Raw genomic sequence first — 15,711 nt, 5'->3', positions numbered from 1 at the left:
GCCATTCCAGCCGCTTTACCAGCAATCTCCCTACTTGAAGGATCAGCACCTTTAACCTCCGGTTCCGAAAAGGTTGCAATTTGTCCTGAGGATGAACGGGAAGAGGGGGAACCAATGAGAGACTAGCTCTAGGTGTTGGGACAGGCACAGGTCACTCTATTTTCCCATCAGGAAGAAGAAATAACCACAGGCTCAGCCTGCCCCCCGGAACCAGAATAGGGCCTGAAGCAATCCTGCGCTTTTGCGGCCAGCTCCCACTAAAGCGAGTTGACAAATGGAGCTCAGGGTCACTGCAATTCACAAACCTGCAGAGTTATAAATGGTAACTCTCGTCCACAAATATATTGAGGGAAGGCAACGAAGAGGATTTGAAAGCAAGGCAGAATTGCAGGAAACATATTTCAGGAGGTAGATTCGAATCGCCTTGAAAGCACATGAAAAGCGGCAAAACGTCGACAATGGTGCCCTTGGCCAAAAAGGGCGTATGCGTTTTTTCCTGAATATATTCAGGAAAAAACGCATACGCCCTTTTTGGCCAACCAAGCAAGCTGGAAAGGCAAATCAGCGCTACAAAGAAGGCTCGCTTCCCGTCGGTCAAAAGGGCCATGCTGAAAAAAGTGTAAAAACCAGAAATGCAGGACAGGCCATGGAGAAATGGGAGCCTTGCTACGCTGATGGGCGGGTTGTAAATGGCCAACAGACACTCTGGAGAAGTGTACAGTGTGTCCTGAAACATCTAAAAAACACAGCTTAGAGAGCATAGGGCACTTCCGCTCATGGGCGTATAAATTGGGAAAACTAAAAATCAGCAAGACACAGGCACCCCAAGGTTTAGGGCTGCTCTGTTGACAAGAACCTCCACTTCATTACACCTTAAATATCCCAGGAAAGAGAAAAACGGATAAAGAAGTTGTGGTCCTTATGTACAATGGAATATCACTCAGCCATGAAATCAATGTCATGAGGCTAGTAGCAGCATGATGAGTGGATTTAGGTACGACGATTCTAAGTGAAATAAGTCACACAGAAAAAGACACTTATCATAAGATGTCACTTATAGAGGGAATGTAAAAACCGCTACACTTGCACTGAATTACAAAACAGAACAGAGTCACACGTTTAGAAAACACACTATGGCTGCTTTACGGGAAAGGTGAGGTGGGGTGATGCATAAAACAAGGGTTTCAAATTAGCTCAGATACCGTTCCATAAACCCAATATGTAATAGACAAGACCTACTCCTTGCTCAGTGAACTGGACTCAACACCCCCTATTCACCGCACAAGAATATATCTGACTAGTAAGAAACTTAAAACCTATGTACTGATATCTCTCTGTAAGTGAGTCAAGTGGGTGTAAAGCGGCATAAACACAGCAGTGAAAAGCAGCTAAACCCCATTATAAAAATCAATTACTTTTAAAAACCCGTGAAACAAAGACAGTGAAAGAGAGAGAAATACTTACAAAATTCGTTCAGGGGCTGTGATGCAACCTGGATTGACCATACCTAGACCCACAGCTGGGTGAGACATAAGGGTGGACACTCTTGGGGCTGAGAGTTCTGGTGAGGTTGGGTGAGCAAACGCAGACCCTTTCAAGTAATACTGCGTGGTACCCATCCCATGGGTCCCAAATCTCCAGGTTCAAGGGCACCTTCCTACATCGAAAACTTGCATGAGAAACCCAGAAGATGGTACACCATGCGATCGGGAAAGGTTTCTAAAACGCACCTCGTTTCTCATGTCCTTGTGCTTGGGTTCGCCATTCCAGCCGCTTTACCAGCAATCTCCCTACTTGAAGGATCAGCACCTTTAACCTCCGGTTCCAAAAAGGTTGCAATTTGTCCTGAGGATGAACGGGAAGAGGGGAAACCAATGAGAGACTAGCTCTAGGTGTTGGGACAGGCACAGGTCACTCTATTTTCCCATCAGGAAGAAGAAATAACCACAGGCTCAGCCTGCCCCCCGGAACCAGAATAGGGCCTGAAGCAATCCTGCGCTTTTGCGGCCAGCTCCCACTAAAGCGAGTTGACAAATGGAGCTCAGGGTCACTGCAATTCACAAACCTGCAGAGTTATAAATGGTAACTCTCGTCCACAAATATATTGAGGGAAGGCAACGAAGAGGATTTGAAAGCAAGGCAGAATTGCAGGAAACAGATTTCAGGAGGTAGATTCGAATCGCCTTGAAAGCACATGAAAAGCGGCAAAACGTCGACAATGATGCCCTTGGCCAAAAAGGGCGTATGCGTTTTTTCCTGAATATATTCAGGAAAAAACGCATACGCCCTTTTTGGCCAACCAAGCAAGCTGGAAAGGCAAATCAGCGCTACAAAGAAGGCTCGCTTCCCGTCGGTCAAAAGGGCCATGCTGAAAAAAGTGTAAAAACCAGAAATGCAGGACAGGCCATGGAGAAATGGGAGCCTTGCTACGCTGATGGGCGGGTTGTAAATGGCCAACAGCCACTCTGGAGAAGTGTACGGTGTGTCCTGAAACATCTAAAAAACACAGCTTAGAGAGCATAGGGCACTTCCGCTCATGGGCGTATAAATTGGGAAAACTAAAAATCAGCAAGACACAGGCACCCCAAGGTTTAGGGCTGCTCTGTTGACAAGAACCTCCACTTCATTACACCTTAAATATCCCAGGAAAGAGAAAAACGGATAAAGAAGTTGTGGTCCTTATGTACAATGGAATATCCCTCAGCCATGAAATCAATGTCATGAGGCTAGTAGCAGCATGATGAGTGGATTTAGGTACGACGATTCTAAGTGAAATAAGTCACACAGAAAAAGACACTTATCATAAGATATCACTTATAGAGGGAATGTAAAAACCGCTACACTTGAACTGAATTACAATACAGAACTGAGTCACACGTTTAGAAAACACACTATGGCTGCTTTACGGGAAAGGTGAGGTGGGGTGATGCATAAAACAAGGGTTTCAAATTAGCTCAGATACCGTTCCATAAACCCAATATGTAATAGACAAGACCTACTCCTTGCTCAGTGAACTGGACTCAACACCCCCTATTCACCGCACAAGAATATATCTGACTAGTAAGAAACTTAAAACCTATGTATTGATATCTCTCTGTAAGTGAGTCAAGTGGGTGTAAAGCGGCATACACACAGCAGTGAAAAGCAGCTAAACCCCACTATAAACATCAATTACTTTTAAAAACCCGTGAAACAAAGACAGTGAAAGAGAGAGAAATGCTTACAAAATTCGTTCAGGGGCTGGGATGCAACCTGGATTGACCATACGTAGATCCACAGCTGGGTGAGACATAAGGGTGGACACTCTTGGGGCTGAGAGGTTTGGTGAGGTTGGGTGAGCAAACGCAGACCCTTTCAAGTAATACTGCATGGTACCCATCCCATGGGTCCCAAAACTCCAGGTTCAAGGGAACCTTCCCACATCGAAAACTTGCATGAGAAACCCAGAAGATGGTACACCATGCGATCGGGAAAGGTTTCTAAAACGCACCTCATTTCTCATCTCCTTGGGCTCGGGTTCGCCATTCCAGCCGCTTTACCAGCAATCTCCCTACTTGAAGGATCAGCACCTTTAACCTCCGGTTCCGAAAAGGTTGCAATTTGTCCTGAGGATGAACGGGAAGAGGGGGAACCAATGAGAGACTAGCTCTAGGTGTTGGGACAGGCACAGGTCACTCTATTTTCCCATCAGGAAGAAGAAATAACCACAGGCTCAGCCTGCCCCCCGGAACCAGAATAGGGCCTGAAGCAATCCTGCGCTTTTGCGGCCAGCTCCCACTAAAGCGAGTTGACAAATGGAGCTCAGGGTCACTGCAATTCACAAACCTGCAGAGTTATAAATGGTAACTCTCGTCCACAAATATATTGAGGGAAGGCAACGAAGAGGATTTGAAAGCAAGGCAGAATAGCAGGAAACAGATTTCAGGAGGTAGATTCGAATCGCCTTGAAAGCACATGAAAAGTGGCAAAACGTCGACAATGGTGCCCTTGGCCAAAAAGGGCGTATGCGTTTTTTCCTGAATATATTCAGGAAAAAACGCATACGCCCTTTTTGGCCAACCAAGCAAGCTGGAAAGGCAAATCAGCGCTACAAAGAAGGCTCGCTTCCCGTCGGTCAAAAGGGCCATGCTGAAAAAAGTGTAAAAACCAGAAATGCAGGACAGGCCATGGAGAAATGGGAGCCTTGCTACGCTGATGGGCGGGTTGTAAATGGCCAACAGACACTCTGGAGAAGTGTACGGTGTGTCCTGAAACATCTAAAAAACACAGCTTAGAGAGCATAGGGCACTTCCGCTCATGGGCGTATAAATTGGGAAAACTAAAAATCAGCAAGACACAGGCACCCCAAGGTTTAGGGCTGCTCTGTTGACAAGAACCTCCACTTCATTACACCTTAAATATCCCAGGAAAGAGAAAAACGGATAAAGAAGTTGTGGTCCTTATGTACAATGGAATATCACTCAGCCATGAAATCAATGTCATGAGGCTAGTAGCAGCATGATGAGTGGATTTAGGTACGACGATTCTAAGTGAAATAAGTCACACAGAAAAAGACACTTATCATAAGATGTCACTTATAGAGGGAATGTAAAAACCGCTACACTTGAACTGAATTACAAAACAGAACAGAGTCACACGATTAGAAAACACACTATGGCTGCTTAACGGGAAAGGTGAGGTGGGGTGATGCATAAAACAAGGGTTTCAAATTAGCTCAGATACCGTTCCATAAACCCAATATGTAATAGACAAGACCTACTCCTTGCTCAGTGAACTGGACTCAACACCCCCTATTCACCGCACAAGAATATATCTGACTAGTAAGAAACTTAAAACCTATGTACTGATATCTCTCTGTAAGTGAGTCAAGTGGGTGTAAAGCGGCATAAACACAGCAGTGAAAAGCAGCTAAACCCCATTATAAAAATCAATTACTTTTAAAAACCCGTGAAACAAAGACAGTGAAAGAGAGAGAAATACTTACAAAATTCGTTCAGGGGCTGTGATGCAACCTGGATTGACCATACCTAGACCCACAGCTGGGTGAGACATAAGGGTGGACACTCTTGGGGCTGAGAGTTCTGGTGAGGTTGGGTGAGCAAACGCAGACCCTTTCAAGTAATACTGCGTGGTACCCATCCCATGGGTCCCAAATCTCCAGGTTCAAGGGCACCTTCCTACATCGAAAACTTGCATGAGAAACCCAGAAGATGGTACACCATGCGATCGGGAAAGGTTTCTAAAACGCACCTCGTTTCTCATGTCCTTGTGCTTGGGTTCGCCATTCCAGCCGCTTTACCAGCAATCTCCCTACTTGAAGGATCAGCACCTTTAACCTCCGGTTCCAAAAAGGTTGCAATTTGTCCTGAGGATGAACGGGAAGAGGGGAAACCAATGAGAGACTAGCTCTAGGTGTTGGGACAGGCACAGGTCACTCTATTTTCCCATCAGGAAGAAGAAATAACCACAGGCTCAGCCTGCCCCCCGGAACCAGAATAGGGCCTGAAGCAATCCTGCGCTTTTGCGGCCAGCTCCCACTAAAGCGAGTTGACAAATGGAGCTCAGGGTCACTGCAATTCACAAACCTGCAGAGTTATAAATGGTAACTCTCGTCCACAAATATATTGAGGGAAGGCAACGAAGAGGATTTGAAAGCAAGGCAGAATTGCAGGAAACAGATTTCAGGAGGTAGATACGAATCGCCTTGAAAGGACATGAAAAGCGGCAAAATGTCGACAATGATGCCCTTGGCCAAAAAGGGCGTATGCGTTTTTTCCTGAATATATTCAGGAAAAAACGCATACGCCCTTTTTGACCAACCAAGCAAGCTGGAAAGGCAAATCAGCGCTACAAAGAAGGCTCGCTTCCCGTCGGTCAAAAGGGCCATGCTGAAAAAAGTGTAAAAACCAGAAATGCAGGACAGGCCATGGAGAAATGGGAGCCTTGCTATGCTGATGGGCGGGTTGTAAATGGCCAACAGCCACTCTGGAGAAGTGTACGGTGTGTCCTGAAACATCTAAAAAACACAGCTTAGAGAGCATAGGGCACTTCCGCTCATGGGCGTATAAATTGGGAAAACTAAAAATCAGCAAGACACAGGCACCCCAAGGTTTAGGGCTGCTCTGTTGACAAGAACCTCCACTTCATTACACCTTAAATATCCCAGGAAAGAGAAAAACGGATAAAGAAGTTGTGGTCCTTATGTACAATGGAATATCACTCAGCCATGAAATCAATGTCATGAGGCTAGTAGCAGCATGATGAGTGGATTTAGGTACGACGATTCTAAGTGAAATAAGTCACACAGAAAAAGACACTTATCATAAGATATCACTTATAGAGGGAATGTAAAAACCGCTACACTTGAACTGAATTACAAAACAGAACAGAGTCACACGTTTAGAAAACACACTATGGCTGCTTTACGGGAAAGGTGAGGTGGGGTGATGCATAAAACAAGGGTTTCAAATTAGCTCAGATACCGTTCCATAAACCCAATATGTAATAGACAAGACCTACTCCTTGCTCAGTGAACTGGACTCAACACCCCCTATTCACCGCACAAGAATATATCTGACTAGTAAGAAACTTAAAACCTATGTACTGATATCTCTCTGTAAGTGAGTCAAGTGGGTGTAAAGCGGCATAAACACAGCAGTGAAAAGCAGCTAAACCCCATTATAAAAATCAATTACTTTTAAAAACCCGTGAAACAAAGACAGTGAAAGAGAGAGAAATACTTACAAAATTCGTTCAGGGGCTGTGATGCAACCTGGATTGACCATACCTAGACCCACAGCTGGGTGAGACATAAGGGTGGACACTCTTGGGGCTGAGAGTTTTGGTGAGGTTGGGTGAGCAAATGCAGACCCTTTCAAGTAATACTGCGTAGTACCCATCTCATGGGTCCCAAATCTCCAGGTTCAAGGGCACCTTCCTACATCGAAAACTTGCATGAGAAACCCAGAAGATGGTACACCATGCGATCGGGAAAGGTTTCTAAAACGCACCTCGTTTCTCATGTCCTTGTGCTTGGGTTCGCCATTCCAGCCGCTTTACCAGCAATCTCCCTACTTGAAGGATCAGCACCTTTAACCTCCGGTTCCAAAAAGGTTGCAATTTGTCCTGAGGATGAACGGGAAGAAGGGGAACCAATGAGAGACTAGCTCTAGGTGTTGGGACAGGCACAGGTCACTCTATTTTCCCATCAGGAAGAAGAAATAACCACAGGCTCAGCCTGCCCCCCGGAACCAGAATAGGGCCTGAAGCAATCCTGCGCTTTTGCGGCCAGCTCCTACTAAAGCGAGTTGACAAATGGAGCTCAGGGTCACTGCAATTCACAAACCTGCAGAGTTATAAATGGTAACTCTCGTCCACAAATATATTGAGGGAAGGCAACGAAGAGGATTTGAAAGCAAGGCAGAATTGCAGGAAACAGATTTCAGGAGGTAGATTCGAATCGCCTTGAAAGCACATGAAAAGCGGCAAAACGTCGACAATGATGCCCTTGGCCAAAAAGGGCGTATGCGTTTTTTCCTGAATATATTCAGGAAAAAACGCATACGCCCTTTTTGGCCAACCAAGCAAGCTGGAAAGGCAAATCAGCGCTACAAAGAAGGCTCGCTTCCCGTCGGTCAAAAGGGCCATGCTGAAAAAAGTGTAAAAACCAGAAATGCAGGACAGGCCATGGAGAAATGGGAGCCTTGCTACGCTGATGGGCGGGTTGTAAATGGCCAACAGCCACTCTGGAGAAGTGTACGGTGTGTTCTGAAACATCTAAAAAACACAGCTTAGAGAGCATAGGGCACTTCCGCTCATGGGCGTATAAATTGGGAAAACTAAAAATCAGCAAGACACAGGCACCCCAAGGTTTAGGGCTGCTCTGTTGACAAGAAGCTCCACTTCATTACACCTTAAATATCCCAGGAAAGAGAAAAACGGATAAAGAAGTTGTGGTCGTTATGTACAATGAATATCACTCAGCTATGAAATCAATGTCATGAGGCTAGTAGCAGCATGATGAGTGAATTTAGGTACGACGATTCTAAGTGAAATAAGTCACACAGAAAAAGACACTTATCATAAGATATCACTTATAGAGGGAATGTAAAAACCGCTACACTTGAACTGAATTACAAAACAGAACAGAGTCACACGTTTAGAAAACACATTATGGCTGCTTAACGGGAAAGGTGAGGTGGGGTGATGCATAAAACAAGGGTTTCAAATTAGCTCAGATACCGTTCCATAAACCCAATATGTAATAGACAAGACCTACTCCTTGCTCAGTGAACTGGACTCAACACCCCCTATTCACCGCACAAGAATATATCTGACTAGTAAGAAACTTAAAACCTATGTATTGATATCTCTCTGTAAGTGAGTCAAGTGGGTGTAAAGCGGCATACACACAGCAGTGAAAAGCAGCTAAACCCCACTATAAACATCAATTACTTTTAAAAACCCGTGAAACAAAGACAGTGAAAGAGAGAGAAATGCTTACAAAATTCGTTCAGGGGCTGGGATGCAACCTGGATTGACCATACGTAGATCCACAGCTGGGTGAGACATAAGGGTGGACACTCTTGGGGCTGAGAGGTTTGGTGAGGTTGGGTGAGCAAACGCAGACCCTTTCAAGTAATACTGCATGGTACCCATCCCATGGGTCCCAAAACTCCAGGTTCAAGGGAACCTTCCTACATCGAAAACTTGCATGAGAAACCCAGAAGATGGTACACCATGCGATCGGGAAAGGTTTCTAAAACGCACCTCATTTCTCATCTCCTTGGGCTCGGGTTCGCCATTCCAGCCGCTTTACCAGCAATCTCCCTACTTGAAGGATCAGCACCTTTAACCTCCGGTTCCGAAAAGGTTGCAATTTGTCCTGAGGATGAACGGGAAGAGGGGGAACCAATGAGAGACTAGCTCTAGGTGTTGGGACAGGCACAGGTCACTCTATTTTCCCATCAGGAAGAAGAAATAACCACAGGCTCAGCCTGCCCCCCGGAACCAGAATAGGGCCTGAAGCAATCCTGCGCTTTTGCGGCCAGCTCCCACAAAAGCGAGTTGACAAATGGAGCTCAAGGTCACTGCAATTCACAAACCTGCAGAGTTATAAATGGTAACTCTCGTCCACAAATATATTGAGGGAAGGCAACGAAGAGGATTTGAAAGCAAGGCAGAATTGCAGGAAACAGATTTCAGGAGGTAGATTCGAATCGCCTTGAAAGCACATGAAAAGCGGCAAAACGTCGACAATGTTGCCCTTGGCCAAAAAGGGCGTATGCGTTTTTTCCTGAATATATTCAGGAAAAAACGCATACGCCCTTTTTGGCCAACCAAGCAAGCTGGAAAGGCAAATCAGCACTACAAAGAAGGCTCGCTTCCCGTCGGTCAAAAGGGCCATGCTGAAAAAAGTGTAAAAACCAGAAATGCAGGACAGGCCATGGAGAAATGGGAGCCTTGCTACGCTGATGGGCGGGTTGTAAATGGCCAACAGACACTCTGGAGAAGTGTACGGTGTGTCCTGAAACATCTAAAAAACACAGCTTAGAGAGCATAGGGCACTTCCGCTCATGGGCGTATAAATTGGGAAAACTAAAAATCAGCAAGACACAGGCACCCCAAGGTTTAGGGCTGCTCTGTTGACAAGAACCTCCACTTCATTACACCTTAAATATCCCAGGAAAGAGAAAAACGGATAAAGAAGTTGTGGTCCTTATGTACAATGGAATATCACTCAGCCATGAAATCAATGTCATGAGGCTAGTAGCAGCATGATGAGTGGATTTAGGTACGACGATTCTAAGTGAAATAAGTCACACAGAAAAAGACACTTATCATAAGATGTCACTTATAGAGGGAATGTAAAAACCGCTACACTTGAACTGAATTACAAAACAGAACAGAGTCACACGTTTAGAAAACACACTATGGCTGCTTAACGGGAAAGGTGAGGTGGGGTGATGCATAAAACAAGGGTTTCAAATTAGCTCAGATACCGTTCCATAAACCCAATATGTAATAGACAAGACCTACTCCTTGCTCAGTGAACTGGACTCAACACCCCCTATTCACCGCACAAGAATATATCTGACTAGTAAGAAACTTAAAACCTATGTACTGATATCTCTCTGTAAGTGAGTCAAGTGGGTGTAAAGCGGCATAAACACAGCAGTGAAAAGCAGCTAAACCCCATTATAAAAATCAATTACTTTTAAAAACCCGTGAAACAAAGACAGTGAAAGAGAGAGAAATACTTACAAAATTCGTTCAGGGGCTGTGATGCAACCTGGATTGACCATACCTAGACCCACAGCTGGGTGAGACATAAGGGTGGACACTCTTGGGGCTGAGAGTTCTGGTGAGGTTGGGTGAGCAAACGCAGACCCTTTCAAGTAATACTGCGTGGTACCCATCCCATGGGTCCCAAATCTCCAGGTTCAAGGGCACCTTCCTACATCGAAAACTTGCATGAGAAACCCAGAAGATGGTACACCATGCGATCGGGAAAGGTTTCTAAAACGCACCTCGTTTCTCATGTCCTTGTGCTTGGGTTCGCCATTCCAGCCGCTTTACCAGCAATCTCCCTACTTGAAGGATCAGCACCTTTAACCTCCGGTTCCAAAAAGGTTGCAATTTGTCCTGAGGATGAACGGGAAGAGGGGAAACCAATGAGAGACTAGCTCTAGGTGTTGGGACAGGCACAGGTCACTCTATTTTCCCATCAGGAAGAAGAAATAACCACAGGCTCAGCCTGCCCCCCGGAACCAGAATAGGGCCTGAAGCAATCCTGCGCTTTTGCGGCCAGCTCCCACTAAAGCGAGTTGACAAATGGAGCTCAGGGTCACTGCAATTCACAAACCTGCAGAGTTATAAATGGTAACTCTCGTCCACAAATATATTGAGGGAAGGCAACGAAGAGGATTTGAAAGCAAGGCAGAATTGCAGGAAACAGATTTCAGGAGGTAGATACGAATCGCCTTGAAAGGACATGAAAAGCGGCAAAATGTCGACAATGATGCCCTTGGCCAAAAAGGGCGTATGCGTTTTTTCCTGAATATATTCAGGAAAAAACGCATACGCCCTTTTTGGCCAACCAAGCAAGCTGGAAAGGCAAATCAGCGCTACAAAGAAGGCTCGCTTCCCGTCGGTCAAAAGGGCCATGCTGAAAAAAGTGTAAAAACCAGAAATGCAGGACAGGCCATGGAGAAATGGGAGCCTTGCTATGCTGATGGGCGGGTTGTAAATGGCCAACAGCCACTCTGGAGAAGTGTACGGTGTGTCCTGAAACATCTAAAAAACACAGCTTAGAGAGCATAGGGCACTTCCGCTCATGGGCGTATAAATTGGGAAAACTAAAAATCAGCAAGACACAGGCACCCCAAGGTTTAGGGCTGCTCTGTTGACAAGAACCTCCACTTCATTACACCTTAAATATCCCAGGAAAGAGAAAAACGGATAAAGAAGTTGTGGTCCTTATGTACAATGGAATATCACTCAGCCATGAAATCAATGTCATGAGGCTAGTAGCAGCATGATGAGTGGATTTAGGTACGACGATTCTAAGTGAAATAAGTCACACAGAAAAAGACACTTATCATAAGATATCACTTATAGAGGGAATGTAAAAACCGCTACACTTGAACTGAATTACAAAACAGAACAGAGTCACACGTTTAGAAAACACACTATGGCTGCTTTACGGGAAAGGTGAGGTGGGGTGATGCATAAAACAAGGGTTTCAAATTAGCTCAGATACCGTTCCATAAACCCAATATGTAATAGACAAGACCTACTCCTTGCTCAGTGAACTGGACTCAACACCCCCTATTCACCGCACAAGAATATATCTGACTAGTAAGAAACTTAAAACCTATGTACTGATATCTCTCTGTAAGTGAGTCAAGTGGGTGTAAAGCGGCATAAACACAGCAGTGAAAAGCAGCTAAACCCCATTATAAAAATCAATTACTTTTAAAAACCCGTGAAACAAAGACAGTGAAAGAGAGAGAAATACTTACAAAATTCGTTCAGGGGCTGTGATGCAACCTGGATTGACCATACCTAGACCCACAGCTGGGTGAGACATAAGGGTGGACACTCTTGGGGCTGAGAGTTTTGGTGAGGTTGGGTGAGCAAATGCAGACCCTTTCAAGTAATACTGCGTAGTACCCATCTCATGGGTCCCAAATCTCCAGGTTCAAGGGCACCTTCCTACATCGAAAACTTGCATGAGAAACCCAGAAGATGGTACACCATGCGATCGGGAAAGGTTTCTAAAACGCACCTCGTTTCTCATGTCCTTGTGCTTGGGTTCGCCATTCCAGCCGCTTTACCAGCAATCTCCCTACTTGAAGGATCAGCACCTTTAACCTCCGGTTCCAAAAAGGTTGCAATTTGTCCTGAGGATGAACGGGAAGAAGGGGAACCAATGAGAGACTAGCTCTAGGTGTTGGGACAGGCACAGGTCACTCTATTTTCCCATCAGGAAGAAGAAATAACCACAGGCTCAGCCTGCCCCCCGGAACCAGAATAGGGCCTGAAGCAATCCTGCGCTTTTGCGGCCAGCTCCTACTAAAGCGAGTTGACAAATGGAGCTCAGGGTCACTGCAATTCACAAACCTGCAGAGTTATAAATGGTAACTCTCGTCCACAAATATATTGAGGGAAGGCAACGAAGAGGATTTGAAAGCAAGGCAGAATTGCAGGAAACAGATTTCAGGAGGTAGATTCGAATCGCCTTGAAAGCACATGAAAAGCGGCAAAACGTCGACAATGATGCCCTTGGCCAAAAAGGGCGTATGCGTTTTTTCCTGAATATATTCAGGAAAAAACGCATACGCCCTTTTTGGCCAACCAAGCAAGCTGGAAAGGCAAATCAGCGCTACAAAGAAGGCTCGCTTCCCGTCGGTCAAAAGGGCCATGCTGAAAAAAGTGTAAAAACCAGAAATGCAGGACAGGCCATGGAGAAATGGGAGCCTTGCTACGCTGATGGGCGGGTTGTAAATGGCCAACAGCCACTCTGGAGAAGTGTACGGTGTGTTCTGAAACATCTAAAAAACACAGCTTAGAGAGCATAGGGCACTTCCGCTCATGGGCGTATAAATTGGGAAAACTAAAAATCAGCAAGACACAGGCACCCCAAGGTTTAGGGCTGCTCTGTTGACAAGAAGCTCCACTTCATTACACCTTAAATATCCCAGGAAAGAGAAAAACGGATAAAGAAGTTGTGGTCGTTATGTACAATGAATATCACTCAGCTATGAAATCAATGTCATGAGGCTAGTAGCAGCATGATGAGTGAATTTAGGTACGACGATTCTAAGTGAAATAAGTCACACAGAAAAAGACACTTATCATAAGATATCACTTATAGAGGGAATGTAAAAACCGCTACACTTGAACTGAATTACAAAACAGAACAGAGTCACACGTTTAGAAAACACATTATGGCTGCTTAACGGGAAAGGTGAGGTGGGGTGATGCATAAAACAAGGGTTTCAAATTAGCTCAGATACCGTTCCATAAACCCAATATGTAATAGACAAGACCTACTCCTTGCTCAGTGAACTAGACTCAACACCCCCTATTCACCGCACAAGAATATATCTGACTAGTAAGAAACTTAAAACCTATGTATTGATATCTCTCTGTAAGTGAGTCAAGTGGGTGTAAAGCGGCATACACACAGCAGTGAAAAGCAGCTAAACCCCACTATAAACATCAATTACTTTTAAAAACCCGTGAAACAAAGACAGTGAAAGAGAGAGAAATGCTTACAAAATTCGTTCAGGGGCTGGGATGCAACCTGGATTGACCATACGTAGATCCACAGCTGGGTGAGACATAAGGGTGGACACTCTTGGGGCTGAGAGGTTTGGTGAGGTTGGGTGAGCAAACGCAGACCCTTTCAAGTAATACTGCATGGTACCCATCCCATGGGTCCCAAAACTCCAGGTTCAAGGGAACCTTCCTACATCGAAAACTTGCATGAGAAACCCAGAAGATGGTACACCATGCGATCGGGAAAGGTTTCTAAAACGCACCTCATTTCTCATCTCCTTGGGCTCGGGTTCGCCATTCCAGCCGCTTTACCAGCAATCTCCCTACTTGAAGGATCAGCACCTTTAACCTCCGGTTCCGAAAAGGTTGCAATTTGTCCTGAGGATGAACGGGAAGAGGGGGAACCAATGAGAGACTAGCTCTAGGTGTTGGGACAGGCACAGGTCACTCTATTTTCCCATCAGGAAGAAGAAATAACCACAGGCTCAGCCTGCCCCCCGGAACCAGAATAGGGCCTGAAGCAATCCTGCGCTTTTGCGGCCAGCTCCCACAAAAGCGAGTTGACAAATGGAGCTCAAGGTCACTGCAATTCACAAACCTGCAGAGTTATAAATGGTAACTCTCGTCCACAAATATATTGAGGGAAGGCAACGAAGAGGATTTGAAAGCAAGGCAGAATTGCAGGAAACAGATTTCAGGAGGTAGATTCGAATCGCCTTGAAAGCACATGAAAAGCGGCAAAACGTCGACAATGTTGCCCTTGGCCAAAAAGGGCGTATGCGTTTTTTCCTGAATATATTCAGGAAAAAACGCATACGCCCTTTTTGGCCAACCAAGCAAGCTGGAAAGGCAAATCAGCACTACAAAGAAGGCTCGCTTCCCGTCGGTCAAAAGGGCCATGCTGAAAAAAGTGTAAAAACCAGAAATGCAGGACAGGCCATGGAGAAATGGGAGCCTTGCTACGCTGATGGGCGGGTTGTAAATGGCCAACAGACACTCTGGAGAAGTGTACGGTGTGTCCTGAAACATCTAAAAAACACAGCTTAGAGAGCATAGGGCACTTCCGCTCATGGGCGTATAAATTGGGAAAACTAAAAATCAGCAAGACACAGGCACCCCAAGGTTTAGGGCTGCTCTGTTGACAAGAACCTCCACTTCATTACACCTTAAATATCCCAGGAAAGAGAAAAACGGATAAAGAAGTTGTGGTCCTTATGTACAATGGAATATCACTCAGCCATGAAATCAATGTCATGAGGCTAGTAGCAGCATGATGAGTGGATTTAGGTACGACGATTCTAAGTGAAATAAGTCACACAGAAAAAGACACTTATCATAAGATGTCACTTATAGAGGGAATGTAAAAACCGCTACACTTGAACTGAATTACAAAACAGAACAGAGTCACACGTTTAGAAAACACACTATGGCTGCTTAACGGGAAAGGTGAGGTGGGGTGATGCATAAAACAAGGGTTTCAAATTAGCTCAGATACCGTTCCATAAACCCAATATGTAATAGACAAGACCTACTCCTTGCTCAGTGAACTGGACTCAACACCCCCTATTCACCGCACAAGAATATATCTGACTAGTAAGAAACTTAAAACCTATGTACTGATATCTCTCTGTAAGTGAGTCAAGTGGGTGTAAAGCGGCATAAACACAGCAGTGAAAAGCAGCTAAACCCCATTATAAAAATCAATTACTTTTAAAAACCCGTGAAACAAAGACAGTGAAAGAGAGAGAAATACTTACAAAATTCGTTCAGGGGCTGTGATGCAACCTGGATTGACCATACCTAGACCCACAGCTGGGTGAGACATAAGGGTGGACACTCTTGGGGCTGAGAGTTCTGGTGAGGTTGGGTGAGCAAACGCAGACCCTTTCAAGTAATACTGCGTGGTACCCATCCCATGGGTCCCAA

Source organism: Balaenoptera borealis, assembly GCF_965194805.1.
Source record: "Balaenoptera borealis genome assembly, chromosome: 5".
Taxonomy (NCBI): domain Eukaryota; kingdom Metazoa; phylum Chordata; class Mammalia; order Artiodactyla; family Balaenopteridae; genus Balaenoptera; species Balaenoptera borealis.
The sequence above is the reverse complement of the archived record's forward strand: the minus strand, read 5'-3'. Positions refer to the sequence as shown.